General features: G+C 37.4%; 1 protein-coding gene and 1 non-coding gene across 6 annotated transcripts in view; both read left to right on the top strand.

Moving 5' to 3' along the window:
- Positions 1-17,533, top strand: part of POC1B (POC1 centriolar protein B) — a 107,589-nt gene that overhangs the window by 76,473 nt on the left and 13,583 nt on the right. The gene's annotated exons all lie outside the window — the stretch shown is intronic.
- LOC113621394 (U6 spliceosomal RNA) lies at positions 6,297-6,398 on the top strand. Its single transcript, XR_003433178.1, has one exon. It is a non-coding gene; the product is annotated as a U6 spliceosomal RNA (small nuclear RNA).

Below are 17,533 nucleotides of genomic sequence, written 5' to 3'. Positions count from 1 at the left end.
CAAGTGATGGAATATTATATAGCCATGCCATGTTTAACAACAGCTAAATGCATGTGTATGATTCTGAATTTGATTCTGGGTCAGTAGAAGAATTGCCATAAAGAACATCACTATGCCAGTTGACAAGAATTGAGCATGGGCTTTACCTCCTTGGTAGGGCTTTGTAGTTACTTTTCTTTTACTGCTCTTCCCAGGTCCCCAACCTCACCCAATCAATTATTTTCATTTTTTTGTTTGTTCTTTTTTTTTTTTTTTTTTAAGAAAGAGTATTCTTTGTGGCAAGAATTGTGTGTGCCTAAGTTTTCTTTGGTGGTGTTATTGCTATTCATTCTGGTGTGTGCAGATATTATTTCCTTTGTGGAATAGGTGATAGTTTCCATCAGATTTGGCTACAGTGTGAATTTTATGAAGTGAATCCTATTTTCCATTGACTTTTATTTTTAAGCAGAGCTATGTTTTCTTGGTAAATATTCTGTTTATTGGGCTGGAAATCTTATGGGCTACGCTTGAAAGCATGCCCAAATCCATAATTACAGTGTTACAGTAATAGTACACCTTGTTCCCATAGCTGAAACTTTAAAAGACATTTTGTAATTCACTCGGAAAGTTCTTCTGTTTGAAGCTACAGGTTCAGTAGAAAGAATCTGTGTCCCATTTTGTCCATTCTCTAAGCTTGATATTGTGTAAACTAAATTCATTTTAAATGACATCTAGCATCAGGCAAAGTACCAGAGTAAATGTTATTCTAAATTCAGAAACAATGCATTTTAGGGATAATAATTAATCATCTAATGAAATTTTAATTATTTGTTGATAAATAATTACTTGTTTTAAACAGAACTGGAAATGCATTATTTTAAGATAAAGTGAAGACAGTTGTGTGCTTTGGAAAATCAGTTGAAATTTTGAAGAATTTGACTAAGAAATGCACTCTCCCAGATTTGTACTTTTAGAAAATTCTGTGTACTTTCTGTAAAATTCAGTACACAGTAAAATTACTGAAAAAAATTCAAGCTGTTAACACTATTTAAAAACTTTGTTCTTTTTCAAGAAATCGTTTATATATGTTCTGTGAATTATAAATGCCATAAAACTATGGCTGTTTTACATTTTGGGCACTAATCTATCAGAGAGTCACACCCTCTTCCTCCCAACTCAGGGAAAACAACCTCTTTCTGATATACAATTAAATGACATGAAAAATTTTAAACAAATAATATGTTTTTTAAAATATCACCATTTTTTAAATTGAGTAAACTGATACGTTTATGACACAGAATTGAGAAAAAATAAATTCTATTTAAAAATAAATTATCTCTTCCCTGAAATGTATTTGAAACTTTCTATTTAGAGAGCAATAGTTTTCCCTAAGGTATTATATGATTAATATTTTAATCAAGCATTAGGATCTTGTTATTTCTGTTACTATGTGCTATGATTATTTTTATGTATTTATTAGTCAAGCGAAATGACATTCCTGGGGTTTATCTCAAATTATGTTTTATTTGTTTTAGTTTTGCTTTGGCACTTTTTCCAGGCAGTTCTCTTGGCAACAGTGGCATTGCTTCTACTTGTCATGTTTTATGCAATTAAGCTCTTCCAGTATATTCCCCATCACAACTTATTTCATGCAAATGTTCTAGCTGTTGTATCCAGCCATTAACTTATATAATTTTTCCTACAGTATTTTTAGTCAAACTTATTTTCCTAAATATAAAGGAAAAATGAATTTTATGAGAAGCTAAACAATGAAATTTTAATGGAAAAAAATCAGAATGTACTGAAAGTTTTTGTCTTTTCCTCCTGCCTCTACCCTTCCTGGTGCCAGTCCTCACACCAGGGTGGGAGATTTGGATCTGACCACATTAACTAGGATTTGCTTTTTTTCCTCTGCTGCTTATATACCTGGCACAAGAAAATCTGGAGTACTAGTAGACTGTGGCCAACCAGCTTGTTAGAGTAGCAAAACGAGTACATATGGAATTAATTACTCTCCTGCCATAGCTCTGCAGACCCCAAATGAGTAAATCTTGGCAGGAATAGAAAATCTTTCAGAGTACTAACCACAGATGAGCTGTATTTCTGCAGGAGCTGAGCTCAGGGCAGTGAACCTTTGGTGTGCAGCATCACGAAGGGAAGTGACTCAGCCTAAGTTAGGGGCTGACTCAATAGACATTGTTCATTCATTTCTCAAAAATGAACATGCCAGGCACTAGATAGGAGTAGGGGGTTGAGAGGGAGGAGGATGAATGTGGGTTATAATGATAAGCAAAAGCTATCATGGAAAGTTACATAGTACAGTGACAGTATGAATTGTGGGCATTTGACTAAGTCAGGAGTATAGGTGAGGCGAAATCAGAGAAAGTTTCCCTGAAAAAGTTGTTTTAAGCTGAGATATAAAACCTTGCTATTCAAAATGTGGTCCATGGTTTGTTTGAGCATCACCTGGGAGCTTCTTAGAAATGCAGAGTCTTGGGTCCCACCCCAGACCTACTGCATCAGACTCTGCATTTTAATAAGATCCCCAGGTGATTTATGTGTTCATTAAAGTTTGAGAAGTGCTGATCTAAAGCTTCAGTAAGAGTGGATGTGAGAAGATTAGGAGTAGTGGAGTGTTCTAGGCAGAGGGAACTGTGTATGCAAAGACTGGCTTGCAGGGACCTTGGTATGCTCTAGTGACTGAGAAGAGGGCTGGAGCCCAGGGATAGGCAGGAGAATGTGGTATCAGGACAGCCAAGAGAGGAGTGTTTAAAGAAGATGGGAGTGTCGACATTGCTGAAAGCCAAGAGAAGGATTTTTATAATAATCAATTTAGCAGAAATTTTTGGTTACCTTTTGGAGAGCTTTTTCAATGGACTAATACAGGTGCGAGCCAGTATGAAGTGAGTTGAACAGTGAGTGGAGGGGGCAGGGTGAGCAAAGAGACAGCTAGAATAGATTATTCTTTCTTTTATTGAATACATTTGCTGTGCGTCTATTATATACCAAGGAATGAGAATGCACAGATGAAAGAGTCCAATAATAGTGATAAATGCCTAAGTTGCTATGGGAGTAGTACATCAGTGGAGTGGTTAAATAAGGAGTGTGTATGTGTGTGTGTGTGTGTGTGTGTACACATGAGCATGTGTGTGAGTGCTAGAAAATTTGGGTGGGGGACAGAAAACTTAATCAGAGATAACTTCCTGGAAATGGTTGAAACTTGAGCTGTTTCTTTAAGAATTTGCCTACCATTATGCAGAACACGGACAGAGTTCAGCATTTGTATAGGTGACAAGGCTTAAGAGGGGATGGTGAATTCAGGGAACCATGACAAGAGCAAATTTGAGTTTTAGGACAGTTACTCTAGAGATGTGATAAAGGAGGGGTTAGAGGGAGGTGAGGCTGGGAGGCATGAAAATTAGGAGGCAAGTGCAGTCATAATCTAGATACGGGGGGGGGGTGCTTGATCTTGAGCAGTAACATAGGGGGAAATGAAGAAGAGGAGACTGAGCTGTGAGATCTTGAAGAGAAAGAGTTAAGTTCTGTTTACTGATTAGACATAGGAGAGGGAAGACTCTAGAATAGCTCCCAAATTTGAAGCTTCTGAGTAGATAATGGCACTGTTTACCAAGATAGGACAGAGACCGGTCTTGGGTATGGAGCATCCAGGCAGAAGTATAGATCTGGGAATCTTTAATTGATTGATCAAGCCGTGAGGTCCCACAGGGTGATCCCTGAACTGCAGCTTCATACTAAATACGGTAATGATTATGACAAATAGATGATCACCAGTAATCTCATCTCATTCATCAGGAGTGGTAATTAGAAGACTGTTTGCTTGAATAATGCTGGTTATTTGGTGAATACTGTGACTGAAATATAAAGCAGATAAAACTGGTTGCATTTAATGGCTGTAAGTAGCAGACGTGCATTAGTGGTGTCACGGCTTCCTTTTTTAAGAACTTCCTGCTTACTCCTCTGGGTGTGTGTTTAGTGTAGATAAATTTTCATGATTCTTAACCACACTTTTAATAAAGTTATAGAATATAGTTCATATTCTCTTTGACTCATGACATCTGTGAAAAATATTTTTGAACTTTATGGTAGCATTTGAACATTAATTCTCCTGGACCATTTTCCCCATGATAATTGGTTTAAAAAAAAAGAAAGGAAAATCTTTCTTTATAAAGACAGTCATTTTAAAATTAATTTTTTAATTGAAGTATAGTTGATTTATAATGTGTTAGTTTCCGTTATATATATATATATATATTTTTATATATATATATATATATATATACTTTTTTTTCAGATTCTTTTCCCTTACAGGTTATTAAAATAATATTGAGTATAGTTCTCTGTGCTATACAGTAGGTCCTTGTTAGTTATCAGTCATTGTTGTTATCCTTTGGTTTCTGAGTTTCTTCCACCAGCAAAATTAGAAAGGAGCAAAACACCCATACCTTTCTATATACAAAACTGTAGGAAAGAAAAATATAGTATGTCTATCAAACAGTAATATTGTTATCATGGCCTCTTATTTATAATGAAGTATTTGTTACTGATTTTCTACTCATAAGCTCTTTGTCCTGAAGATTTTATGCCATAATTTTTCAACTATGTCCAGTTATATAATATTTATCAAGGGGTTAAATATTTCAGATGAGATTCATAGATTTAAATGCTTGATGTTAGATTGGCTTCCTGTATTATTATTAGGAAATCATTTTTCACACATTAAATGATGGGACCAGAATTTTTAAAAAGATGTTGTATCTTTGTTTACTAAGTGTTTTAAAAAAGTATTATGTACATTTCTCAGGCAGCTGCCTGAAAATGGAAACTTTTTTCTTTTTTAACTATATCTGAAAATGTCTTAATATTTTGTTTTGGATTTGCTGAACAGTGATTTTCATTTTAAATGTATATTCAGCATATGCTTATCCATTTACTACTTTATTTAGTATGGCTTGTTCATTTATTTTTTGAACTTCCACCTGCCCTTAAGTAGCCTGTTAACTTATTTGAGAAACCAGACAGAAGAATTTTTTTTTAATTTGAATATAATGGATAGAAAAATATCTTTAATTCAACAAATTTTATTAATTACTTTATGTATGCCTTACACATAGGAGGCACTCACCATATTGTCAGCTATCCGAAAGAAGGTGAGCTATGGCTTCTGCCTTCTAGAAAAGTGCAATTTAGATTTTAGTGGAGTTGGGGGGAGGACACAATTTGATAATATTGATAATGATAGGTAATTGATCACAAACTATAGATTAAACTCTTTACCTGTATTCTCACAGCAACCTTATAATGTAGCCCAGGGTTATTTTCTTCATTTTACAGGTGAGGAAACTAACACTTAGAGAAGCCAAGTAATTTGTCCAAGGTCATACAGTCAGTACACAGAAGAGACAAGATTAAACCCAAGTCCGTGTGACTTGATGCCCCATTAATATAGCGCCATATTATATGATAGCATGGATAATTATACAGTATCACAAACAGCAGAAATGCAGGGAAAATTGATAATTACCTTTAAGAAAAAAAATTGAATTTTTCTAGAGATCTAGAACAGGCAAATTGCATCTATTTGGGGAGGATGAGGAAAGACTTCATTATTTTGCAAATGCAAATTGAAGCAAACTTACATAAAGTGCACTGTGTATACTGCGATCTCATAGAAAGCTTTCACTCTCTGTCTTCTGAATGATATAATGAACAATAAATAGAAGAGTGGTTCTCAATACCCAGCTGTGAATATACATACTGTTATAATCACAGTTTTATCATTAATCGTACTAGAATGTTCACATTATGCTAGATGGTGAATAGAACATAAATAAATATAATATTTGCCCTCTAAAAGATGTTTTCTGGATGTAGCTTTGTTAAATGATTGGATAAATTCCTGCCTTAAAATTGCCTCTTCATAGTATTAAAACACAGTAAAGAAGCTAGTCTTATTGAAGTGAGCAAAGCATGAGTTCCTGTGTATGTGCAATTAAAAAAAAAAAATTATCTCATGACTTTTAACACACAGCTCACTTCTCCTGAACTTGGCACTTGAAGAGTTTTGAGGAACAGAAAATAGGCCTGTAAAAAAGGTCAAAGAATGGCATTATTTACCTTAAGAGAGTCAGCAAGCCCAGGAAATAATTTTTCATAAATTTATTCTAAATAATCCTGACTCTGATAATTTTGTGTTTCATAAAAATAGTGAGGATAGTTATTTGAGGACAACATTTGGCTTGCTGGTTTGGTCGGCTCTCCATGTACATTATCATGATACTAAAACGGTGGGGGTGTATTTGCTTTTGCAGCACGTATACTAAAATTGAAAAGATACAGAAAATATTAGAGTGGCCTCCACGAGAGGATAAGTTGAAATTTATTAAATGTTCCACGTGTTTTGGAATATTATGTTTGTAGTTAGGGAGGCTCAGTGTCATAAAGACGTTAGTTCTCCCTGAATAAATCTACAAATTCAAGGCAATTCCAATAAACATCCTATTAAGATTTTTCATGAAACCTAAAAAGTTGATTTTATGGCATACATGGAAGAGCAAAGGTCCCAAAATAGGACAATTTTGAAGAAATTTGAAGGTTGGGGACTCTTTAAGCTCTAAGTGTGATATTGTTAGAGAGACAAAGAGTCCACAATGGAGAGCACATAAGCAGACCCACACAAGTGCAGATGGTTGGTCTATGAAAGGCCTGATTTTGTAGACCCATGAAGATGGGTTTGTCACTAAGTCAACTGTTCAATAAATGTTGCTGGGACAGCTAGCTATATGAAAAATAAAAAATTATATTCTTACTTTTAACCACAAATGAAATCAATACCAGATGGGTTAAAGGCTTAAGTGAGAAACCCCATACTTCAGAACTTCTAAAGGAAAACAGAAGAATATATTTATGTATTCTGGGTAGGCAAGGATTGCTTAAGCAAAATATAAAATGTACAAATCATAAAAGAAAAAGTTTAATAAATTTGACTACATTTAAAACAAAAAACTTCTGTAAAAAATCCCATAAAAGTGAACACAATCCACAGAGTAGGGGATGTGGATATAAACAAAGTATTGGTATCCATAATATATAAGCAACTTTTTAAAATTTTTATTGAAGTATAGTTGAATTACAATGTTGTGTTAATTTCTGCCATATAGCAAAGTGATTCAGTTATACATATATATATATATATACACACACACATTCTTTCCATTATGGTTTATCACAGGACATTGAATATAGTTCTCTGTGCTCTACAGTAGGACCTTATTGCTTATCCGTTCTCTATATATCAGTTTGCATCTGCTAATCCCAAGTTCCTACTCCATCCCTCCCCCACCTCCCTCTCCCCTTGGCAACCACCAGTCTATTTTCTATATCCCTGATTCTGTTTCTGTTTCATAGATAGGTTCATTTGTGTCATATTTTAGATTCCACATATATGTGATATCATATGGTATTTCTCTTTCTGACTTACTTTACTTAGTATGATAATCTCTGGTTGTATCCATGTTGCCGCACATGGCATTCTTTTTTATGGATTAGTAGTATTCCACTGTATATATGTACCACATCTTATATATCTATTCATCTGTCGAAGGACATATAGGTTGCTTCCATGTCTTGGCTGTTGTGAGTAGTGCTGTTAAGAACATAGGGATGTATGTGTCTTTTTGAATTATAGTTTTGTCTGGATATATGCCCAGGAGTGGGATTGCTGGATCATATGTAGTTCTATTTTTAGTTTTCTGAGGAACCTTCATACTGTTTTCTACAGTGGTTACACCAACTTACATTCCCAGCAACAGTGTAACAGGGTTTCCTTTTCTCCACATGCTCTCCAGCATTTGTTATTTGTAGACTTTTAAATGATGGCCATTCTAATTGGCGTGAGGTGGTACCTCATTGTTGTTTTGATTTGTATTTCTCTCTATAGAAGGAACTCTTAAATATAAATTAGAAAAAAGCAGACCAACTAAAAAGTGGACAGAGGACTTAAATAGGTAATTTGCAGAAGAATGATCAATATACACATAAAATATGCTCAAGTTACCAATAATCAAGGAAACAAACAATGAAATTACAACCATGGGATACCATTTCCTGCCCATAATTTTGTTAAAATTTAAAATGCCTGACAATCAAATATTTTTGACTTTGTAGAAAAAGGGGGATTTTCTTCTGCTCATGGAAGAGTAAGTTGATTCTACCATTTGGGAAAGTATCTGGTAAAACTATAACTGAACTATGACACGTTAGAGGAACTCACCTACCTGTGTACAGGAGACATTTATAAGAATGCTTACTGTGGAATTCAATGCTAGTTAACAGTACAAAGGACACATAAATTGTGGAATACCCAATCAATGGAATACTATTTGGCAGGGAAAATAAGTGAAGTAGACCTACCTGCGACACCATAGACAAATCCAACAATGTTGGTTAACAGAAAATACTAAAGAGATCTAATACTATTTTATGTGAAGCTCGAATACACACAAAAGCAATACTGCTGTTGAGGGATGTCTACCTATGTGATAAAAGTAAAGGGACATAGATTGGGATGATAGACACAATATTCAAGATGGTGGTATCCTTTAAGAGGGAAAGGTAGGGAGATAGGTCATAAAAGGGTATACTTTGTTTCTTAAGGTAGGGGAGAGGGTTGCTTTATTATTCTTATATCTCTTCATTGAATTTTTAAAAATTTTTACTTTATTGTAGTTGATTTACAATGTGTTAATTTCTGCCATACAGCAAAGTGATTCAGTTATACATATATATACATTCTTTTTCATGTTCTTTTCCATTATGGTTTATCACAGGGTATTGAATATAGTTGCCTTGCTATACCATAGGACCTTGTGGTTTATCCATTCTACATATAATAGTTTATATCTGCTAATCCCAAATTCCCAATCCATTCCTCCCCCACCCTTTTGGTAACCCAAAGTATGTTCTCTATGTCTGTGAGTCTGTTTCTGTTTCATAGATAGGTTCATTTGTGTCATATTTTAGATTCCACATATAAATGATACCATGTGATATTTTTCTCTTTCTGACTTACTTCACTTAGTAGTTTTATTTTCAACGAATTTTTGAAAGCAAAATTGGAACTTAAAAAATCAGTTATTATGAGATAAAAAGAGGGATTACAGATTCATTCAGAAATGTTAGTGTTGCAGTGAGGTTGCATTGCTTATTCACGCCTGTATTCATTTCACTTGATTGCTGTTCTGCATGCAAAGAAGGGGCAGCTTTCTGAAAGGTGAACAGATGGCTTTTTGGAGACATGATGTGGGTGAAACTAAACCAAATGTGGTTTTCCAAGTCAAACTTCAGTTTTCTCCAAGATGTAATCCTTACTTGAATGTAAAATATCTTTTAAAAAAGTACATCATTGTACAATATAAGTTATTACCTGCCTCAGAATTTAGATTCACACGTGCACACACCTTTTTTGAACACAGTAAGGTATCGCTATAAATAATGGTTGATTTCTGCCCTTGTCATTTCAGCAACTTGCATAAAATATTCTTGTTGATTCTATATGGAAGAGATAATAAGAATGAATCCCTTATTCTGTAGGCCTTTGGGGTATAGCAGCAGGATTCACAAAAGATGTAATGACTACTTGTTTTCTCTTTGGAATTTATAGAAAGTTTTATTGGTATTCTACTTGTCTAGAATACTGGGATTAGAATTTTTAGTTTTATATTAACTCAGAAGAGAGAGTACTAATTCTAGTTCACTGACTACCTGCTGTCTCCCTCCACCTCCCCCAGATAATTCTGGTAAGTACTTTATCATTAATTAAAATTTATCTGGTGCAGTGCACAGTTCTAGACTCAGCATAAGGCATTACAAGACAAATATTCCTTTAAGGGATGCATAGTTTGTTTGCCTAATCATGTAAATAGTGAAACATGAAAGGAAATTTTTGTACAGATTTTATTTGTCCTAGCTGTATCCTACCTATTCATGGCTTCAAAATTAATAAGCTTCTCTGGAGATGACAGTAAAGATTAAAGACAAAGATAGATTTATGGCCTCGGCTGTCATTTTCAAGGGCACTGAATTAATCACTCAGATTTCCTAGTTGATAGTTGCATTGGGGCGGGGGGGTTTTTCAAGTCTTCTGACAAACATGAAACGTCCAATTTGGTTTGAAGAAGAAAAATCAAAGCCCTCAGTAAAACCTTATCCCCAAAGCCTCTTTTTCTCTCTTTGAGAAAAAGATGTATGATTTTTCCCAAGGGATAAACAGAAGGCTTTCTCCGCTCAGCGACTTTAGTCTGGGAGACACAAATTTCACATGACATTCTCTGATTTTATCCTAGAAGTATTTTTAAATCAATGAGACTGGATCAGGTGGGTATGTTCCTACAAGGATATACAATACACTGTGCAGATACAACATAGAAGAGATGTGGTTTTCTTCTTCAGGATTAACAGCCTTTTCTTCTTAAGAGTTTTAGAAATTGGGAACGAATCTTGCCTGTGTTGTGGTCCTGTGACAGCCCCACATGGGTGACTCCATAGCTCTTCATTCTGTTTTTCTGATTAATCCATCCACTTCTTGGTTAACACTGGCTTTTGATCTCAAGGAAAGAACCAAAGACAGAGCAACACTCTGAGTCACTTCTGAAAGACAGCCATCCTCTCTTGGTCAGATGAACTCAGTGACTGTCTAAATCCTTTGTGTTAACAGTAAACTCAGTGTAAAACCTCCCACACACTGGCCACCACTTCCTCTAGTCCTTCAGTTTTGATAATTCATCAACCCCAGAAGGACCTCCAGTCCACTGAGCCTCTGCCTTTTCATTGCCCACCTTCTGTGTCTGTGTGTCTCGCCTTTATGGGGTTGGATTCTATAGTCCATCATCGTAGCCATACGCTTGCCCCTTTCTCTCTCCATTGTACTCACCCCAAAAAACTTCAGCCTGGTTAAATCTGTTTTTTTCTGCCGACTCTCTACCTACACCCAAGCAACTGAATTCGACTAGACTGCCATGCTGACTGATCTCCCTTTAAATTTATTTATACAAAGCTCCAGGGGCACTCAGTACTGCCTAGCAATCCATTTACCAAGTAGTTATCTCCTCACCGTCCTGTGACATCAGTGCTCTTTTTCTGTTCGATCTTTTCCATCAGCCCACGTTTGTAATGTATTTCCCATCTTTAAAAAGGAAAACTTCATTTGACCCCTCATCCATTTCCAAGTCCTGTCTCATTGCTCTGCTCCCCTTTATAGCAAAACTCCTCAAAAGAAAGGCATATATTCAGTCTTCATTTCTTCACTTTCTACTCTTCTGAATCCACTTCAGTTAAGCTTTTGTCCCCACCATTCCACTCTTGTCAAGGTCCCAGTATTTATCCGAATTAGCCTTTCTATAGGACTTGATCTTAGTGATCACTCCCTTCCCCTTGAAACTTTTTCCTTACCTACCTTCGGGTCCAGTACCCCTCCTACCTCATGGGTCGTTAGTCACCTTTCCTGCTCCTTCTCTTCCTGCCTTCTAAAGTCTTTGCAGCTGTTCTCTTGTTTGGCTTCTCCCTCTTGTTTGATCATAGAGCCATGGCTGTAAATAGTTATATGCCGAATACCCCAACTCCAAGGGAACAGAAGCTTCCGCAATTGGTACCCTTCCAGACCTTGCCTTATGTACCTCTTCACCTGGCTGTTCATTTGTATCCTTTATAAAAACTGGTAAATATATGTATATATATTCCGATAACTCCCAAATTTATATCTTCAGCCCCAACCTCTCCACAGAAATCTAGAATCATACATTTCCAATTGTATTCATGATTCTTCCCCTTGGAGGGCTCATAGGCATCTCAAACTTAACATGCCCCCAATTTAAAAATGCATCATCAGTGGAGCTAAATCATAATATAACACGTTGCCCAGCTTTATTTTTCTTCATAACCATTGTTACTACCTGACATTACATCACATATCTATATATTTATTCACTGGAATATAACCCCATGTCAACAGGGTCTCTTTTTTTTTTTTTCTTTTGCGGTACGCGGGCCTCTCACTGTTGTGGCCTCTCCCGTTGTGGAGCACAGGCTCCGGACGCGCAGGCTCAGCGGCCATGGCTCACTCACGGGCCCAGCCACTCCGCGGCATGTGGGATCTTCCCGGACCAGGGCACGAACCCGTGTCCCCTGCATCGGCAGGCGGACTCTCAACCACTGCGCCACCAGGGAAGCCCAACAGGGTCTCTTTTGTGTAATCATTTCTTGTGTTAGGCAGAGCAGTGGTCCGTAAAGATGTCCAAGTTCTCATCCCCAGAATCTGTGAATATGTTTCTTTACACAGCAGAGGGGCTTTGCAAATGTGATTAAGTTAAGGATCTTGAGATGGGGAGATTATCCTAGATTATGGTCCAATACAGTCACAATGGTCCTTACAGGGAAGAGGGAGCCATAGGAATCAGAGGAGTAGAGATTGGAGTGATGCAGCCTAGAGCCATGAATGTAGGCAGCCTCAGGAGCTGGAAGAGGCCAGGACAGATTCTCCCCTAGAGCCTCCAGAAGGAACACAGCTCTGCTGACACCTTGATTTTAGCCCCATAAGATCTATTTGGACCTTCAGAACTTCAAGATAGTAAGTAAATTTGTGTTGGTTTAAGCCACTAAACTTGTGGTAATTTGTTACAGCAGTGGTAGGAAACTAATATACTCCTATATCTCTGGCACCTAGAATTTTCCTGGCACGAAGGTGCTAAGTAAAAACAATTTTGTTTGAATAAATGGTATGTCTTCATTGTTTTATATCCCATATAAAGATTATTGGAGTTTCTAATCCCTATTCTAATTGTTATTGTTGAAGATAAATGACCCATTCTTTCTTTGAAATTGCTTTTATTTTTGTCCAGGCAAAAGGTATTTTTTGTTATCCTAGTCTGTTTCAGGCAGGCATTTTATAAGAGTGTGTGTGTGTGTGTAGTGATTTAAAAAATCTCAGGGGCTTCCCTGGTGGCGCAGTGGTTGAGAGTCCGCCTGCTGATGCAGGGGACGCGGGTTTGTGCCCCGGTCCGGGAAGATCCCACATGCCGCGGAGCGGCTGGGCCCATGAGCCATGGCCGCTGAGCCTGCGCGTCCGGAGCCTATGCTCCGCAGCGGGAGAGGCCACGGCAGGGAGAGGCCCGTGTACCGCAGGAAAAAAAAAAAAATCTCAGAATGTCAGGAATGGAACAGACTTTTAAAGGGCATTCAGTTTGCATTTCCTGATCCGATGTTTGTATACTTCTCACAATATCCCTGATAAGTGATCATCCCTAGTCTACTTTAGAACCTTTAGTGATGGGAAACTCACTTTAGCTAGAGGGATCAAGACCACTTTGGGATAGACGTTGCTGACTTTGGTCTGTTTTGTTCTCTACTTACAGAATTAAATCAAAACTAGAAATGTTAAGTATAAGCCCAAACTGACTTATTTTAACCCATTTATTAAATATGTATCTGCAGTTCAGGTCACTGCTTATCTGTACACGTGAAGTACCTCCTTTTGCATGTTCACACTTGTCAGAAGATCCTTATGCTATTTCACCAGAAACCATCAAATACACTTTTGGGGGATAAAAATCAAGAAGTGATTTGCAGTTAAGTGATAAATGCTTCCATTGCTCCCTCATTGTGCCTTTGAGGAGGCCTTTAAGATAGTAATTTTTAGTAGAGAATCGTACTGGCTTGACTTTGAGTTTATATCAATAGTTCTCTCCAAATACTGTCAAATTATTAATATTTACATTTTGAGGATGGCTCAGCAGATGCAGGACGGTCAGTTGAATTCAGTTCAACAAATGTTAAGCCCTGTATGTGTCTCATGCACTATGCTAGGCACCTGAGGAAGAAAGATGACCAAGTTATGGCTCCTACCCTCGAGAGTAATCCCCATGACCTGGTAGGGAATATTAGACATGAAAGCACAAATATAATGAGAAGTGATGAATGCTCTACTAATGGCATCAACAAAGACTTATGAGAGTGTATGGTGTTAGAGAATGTTCTAATTTCACTCCTTTACATGTAGCTGTCCAGTTTTCTCAGCACCACTTATTGAAGAGACTGTCTTTTCTTCATTGTATATTCTTGCCTCCTTTGTTGTAGGTTAATTGACCATAAGTGCGTGGGTTTATTTCTGGGCTTTCTATCCTGTTCCGTTCATCTATATTTCTGTTTTTGTGCCAGTACCATAGTGTTTTGATGACTGTAGCTTTGTGTATAGACTGACGTCAGGGAGCATTATTCCTCCAGCTCTGTTTTTCTTTCTCAAGATTGTTTTGTCTATTCTGGGTCTTTTGTGTTGCACACAAATTTAAAAATTATTTGTTCTAGTTCTGTGAATAATGCCATTGGTAATTTGATAGGGATTGCACTGACTCTATAGATTACCTTGGGTAGTATAGTCATTTTGACAATATTGATTCTTCCAGTCCAAGAACGTGGTATATCTTTCCATCTGTCTGTGTCATCTTTGATTTCTTTCATCCGTGTCTTGTAGTTTTCAGAGTACAGGTCTTTTGCCTCCTCGAGAGTGAAGTGGTGCCAGTGATTAGTTCTGACTTGCCAGCCCAGACAGTTGAGTGGGGAAGAAGGAAGGGTAGTAGGAGGGGGAGAGAAGAGGCGAGGAAGAAAGAGAATAAATATAATGCATGAACTTCCGTATGTAATTGGGCACCACAGTATCTTGAATGTTTCATTGTTAATGATATAAATAGTAGTAGTTTAAATGTGTAGACCTTGATTACATTGTTGAATGGTTAATTTCCCAATAAAAATTTACTTGCAAATGCCACAATTTTCACTTTCTGTTGATGCATTAAAAGAATTCATTCTCTAATGTGACAAATGAAACTTTATGCATTAAAATTAATCATGGCATTTAAACAACCTGTTAAGAGTCGTTTGTCCCCAGAATGTGACAGGTTTTATATATAGCTCTCAGGACTATCAAAGTAGTTTGCATCAGTCAACTCTGTATTTTTTACTCTATTTTGTATGTTCAGAGGGAAAGTGGAGACTTTTAACCTGTAGAGAGAAGGATTTCTTAGCCACACACATTCATTCTGTGCACTTGGTGAGGCTGTATTTCCCATCTTTGAGATGGCAACCATGAGTTTATCCAAGGAGAACTTAAGCGTGGTAACTGCCCTGCCATCCATTTGAAGGAATTGCTTCCCTGGAGAACTGTAAGCTCCTGAAGGAAGGTACCATATCTGATTTGTTCTTTGCTGTAGCTTTAATGCCTAAGTATAGGAGGCCTTCATTTGCTGAATCAATGAATGAATGTTATTGTTACCCTGCTGTACTTCAAGTGTCTGCAAAGAAAGTAAGAGGTAAGGGAACATGCGTGATTTCTTCCTTTTATGGACTTCCAAAGCATTTGTTCTGTTCTTACAGTCATTTGCTTGTGTTTCTTGCTTATTCACTGCCGGTATATGCCAGGCACTGCAGGGGATCCAAGCCTTGCTCTGTCTTAATTCTCTCCCCATAATAGAGACTCCTCCTTGATTGCTGGTATCACATTGTACTCACATTTAACATTGGTAAATGCTTAGTATGATGTCAGTGTTCAGTAAGCATTCACCCAAAAAATGAATATTAGCAACTCTGAAGTAGGAGAGGACCTCAGTGAACTGGGAGCAAGCAGGTACTGCAGCCTCATTTGCTAGACTTTTAATAACCCAGAATCTTAAATATATTTTTTTCCCTTTTCATTTTTTTTAAAATTTTATGAATGAGAGCATTGAAACTTCCCCAAGCTGTGCATCTTGTTCTTTTCCTGTACAAACAGGAAGCAAAGGCAGGCTTGGTCGGTGGGAAAGAATCTGCTCATATCTAGGTCCAGATAGCTTTGAGAGACCAGAGAACAGATCTGTCAGTTGGCTAAGTGGGATGGAGATCTCGTACTTTTTTTGTCTCTCTGCCCATACCCTTTTCCCTTTTCTATTCATTTTTATGTGTCATATGATAGTATATATATATATTTTTTTGGGGGGGATCCCAAACAAGAAAACTATTGTTAAGGTTATTGGGATCTTTTTCTGCCTAGACTGTCTACGGCCTTAAATCTTTCTTTGCCCATCTCCTACTGCCCTTTTTCACTAACCACCCTGACTGGAATTCCCCCAGGGTTCGATGACCAATTTGTTAATTAGATTGAGGCTTTTCCCACGAAGGGCCAGAGCTGCTACTATAATTAGTTATATTTGCGACCATGTGTGTACATACTTAGGTATGTTGTGATCCGTGTAAAAAAGACTGTCCTGGTCATAGAGAGTTTGGTTTCCATCTGTGAGAACGGTGATAAACTCTGCATGTGAGTGGTTAAGATATTCAAAAATATTTATGTTTCTGCTAAATCCAGGGGGTACAGTGGTCAGAAGAGTAGGCATAGCACAGTCTAGTGAGGGAGACAGACAATGGAGAAGGAAAAGACAACTCTGATCAGTTACGGAAGAATCAGGAGGCCATGGTAGCCAGTAGACAGACCACCTTCATTAGGGTGGTCAGGGACTACTTTTCTGAAGATGTGACAAGCTGAAATTTGGAGATCAAAAAAGATTCAGTCATGCTAGGAGGGCAGAGAAGGCACAGCAGAAGCAGTGTTAAAAAAAAAAAAAAAAAAAAAGTCTGTCTTTTGAGCAGGAATTATTTAAGGTGAGGATGGCTGTGCATGGCCATCCATACAATGTCCCCAGTCAGAGGTGGCTGCCTAGGACCAGGAATGCAGACTGTGATTGTGAGACAGGACTTCTTGGTGAATTCTTCAGATATTCCATACTCACTTTTACACTGCTTTCATTTCATTGTTTGCCACCAGCCAATAGCTGGGGACCCCGGTAGATAAGTGCTGTAGGTTGTTTTCTAAGTTCCCTTAGCTCAGGACATGAATAAGTAGGTCATAGGTGCTTCTGGGCCCAGCTAATGAGTGGCATTAAAAATCCTTTATGTGAACTTGTTCTGTGATCTATGATTGCTAGTTTTGCTTCTGAACATTTCAAGGACAGTTTTAGATTTTCTTCATCACACAGAGTTAAGTAATTCAAAGCATTAGTAATAGGATTCTTTGGGGGGTGTGGATTTTAATGAGTGCTTTCTGCCCAAAAAAAGTCATTTTCATTCAGGTATTTTAGGTTCAGACCCTAATATCGTCAGGTATATCACAAAGGTGGAAAACTGGGTACAGAGCATAACTGCTCAGAGACCAGGATGGTTTTGGAGATAAACATAGGCTGGTATGCAACAGAACAAAAGTAGAAAAGATAAGGTACCAAAAGACTGAAGGTACCAGAACATAAGCTTTAGGAGAGCAGAGTCTTGGGGCCTGCCACCCACTGCTGGGTTCTCACCATTGAGAACTGCGCCTCACACAGAGCGAGGCTCCAGAAGTATCTGTTAAGTGAACAAACAAAAAGAACCAGAGCAGATACACTCAGCTGGGTAGGAGTAATGAGATGTGTTTTATGCATATTTTAAAATAAGTTTGAACTGGGGGTGGTAGATTTTGAGTTTG

Source organism: Aethalodelphis obliquidens, unplaced genomic scaffold, assembly GCF_003676395.1.
Source record: "Aethalodelphis obliquidens isolate GAN/ISIS:26980383/991018 unplaced genomic scaffold, ASM367639v1 scaffold8, whole genome shotgun sequence".
Lineage (NCBI taxonomy): Eukaryota > Metazoa > Chordata > Mammalia > Artiodactyla > Delphinidae > Aethalodelphis > Aethalodelphis obliquidens.
The sequence above is the reverse complement of the archived record's forward strand: the minus strand, read 5'-3'. Positions and strand labels throughout refer to the sequence as shown.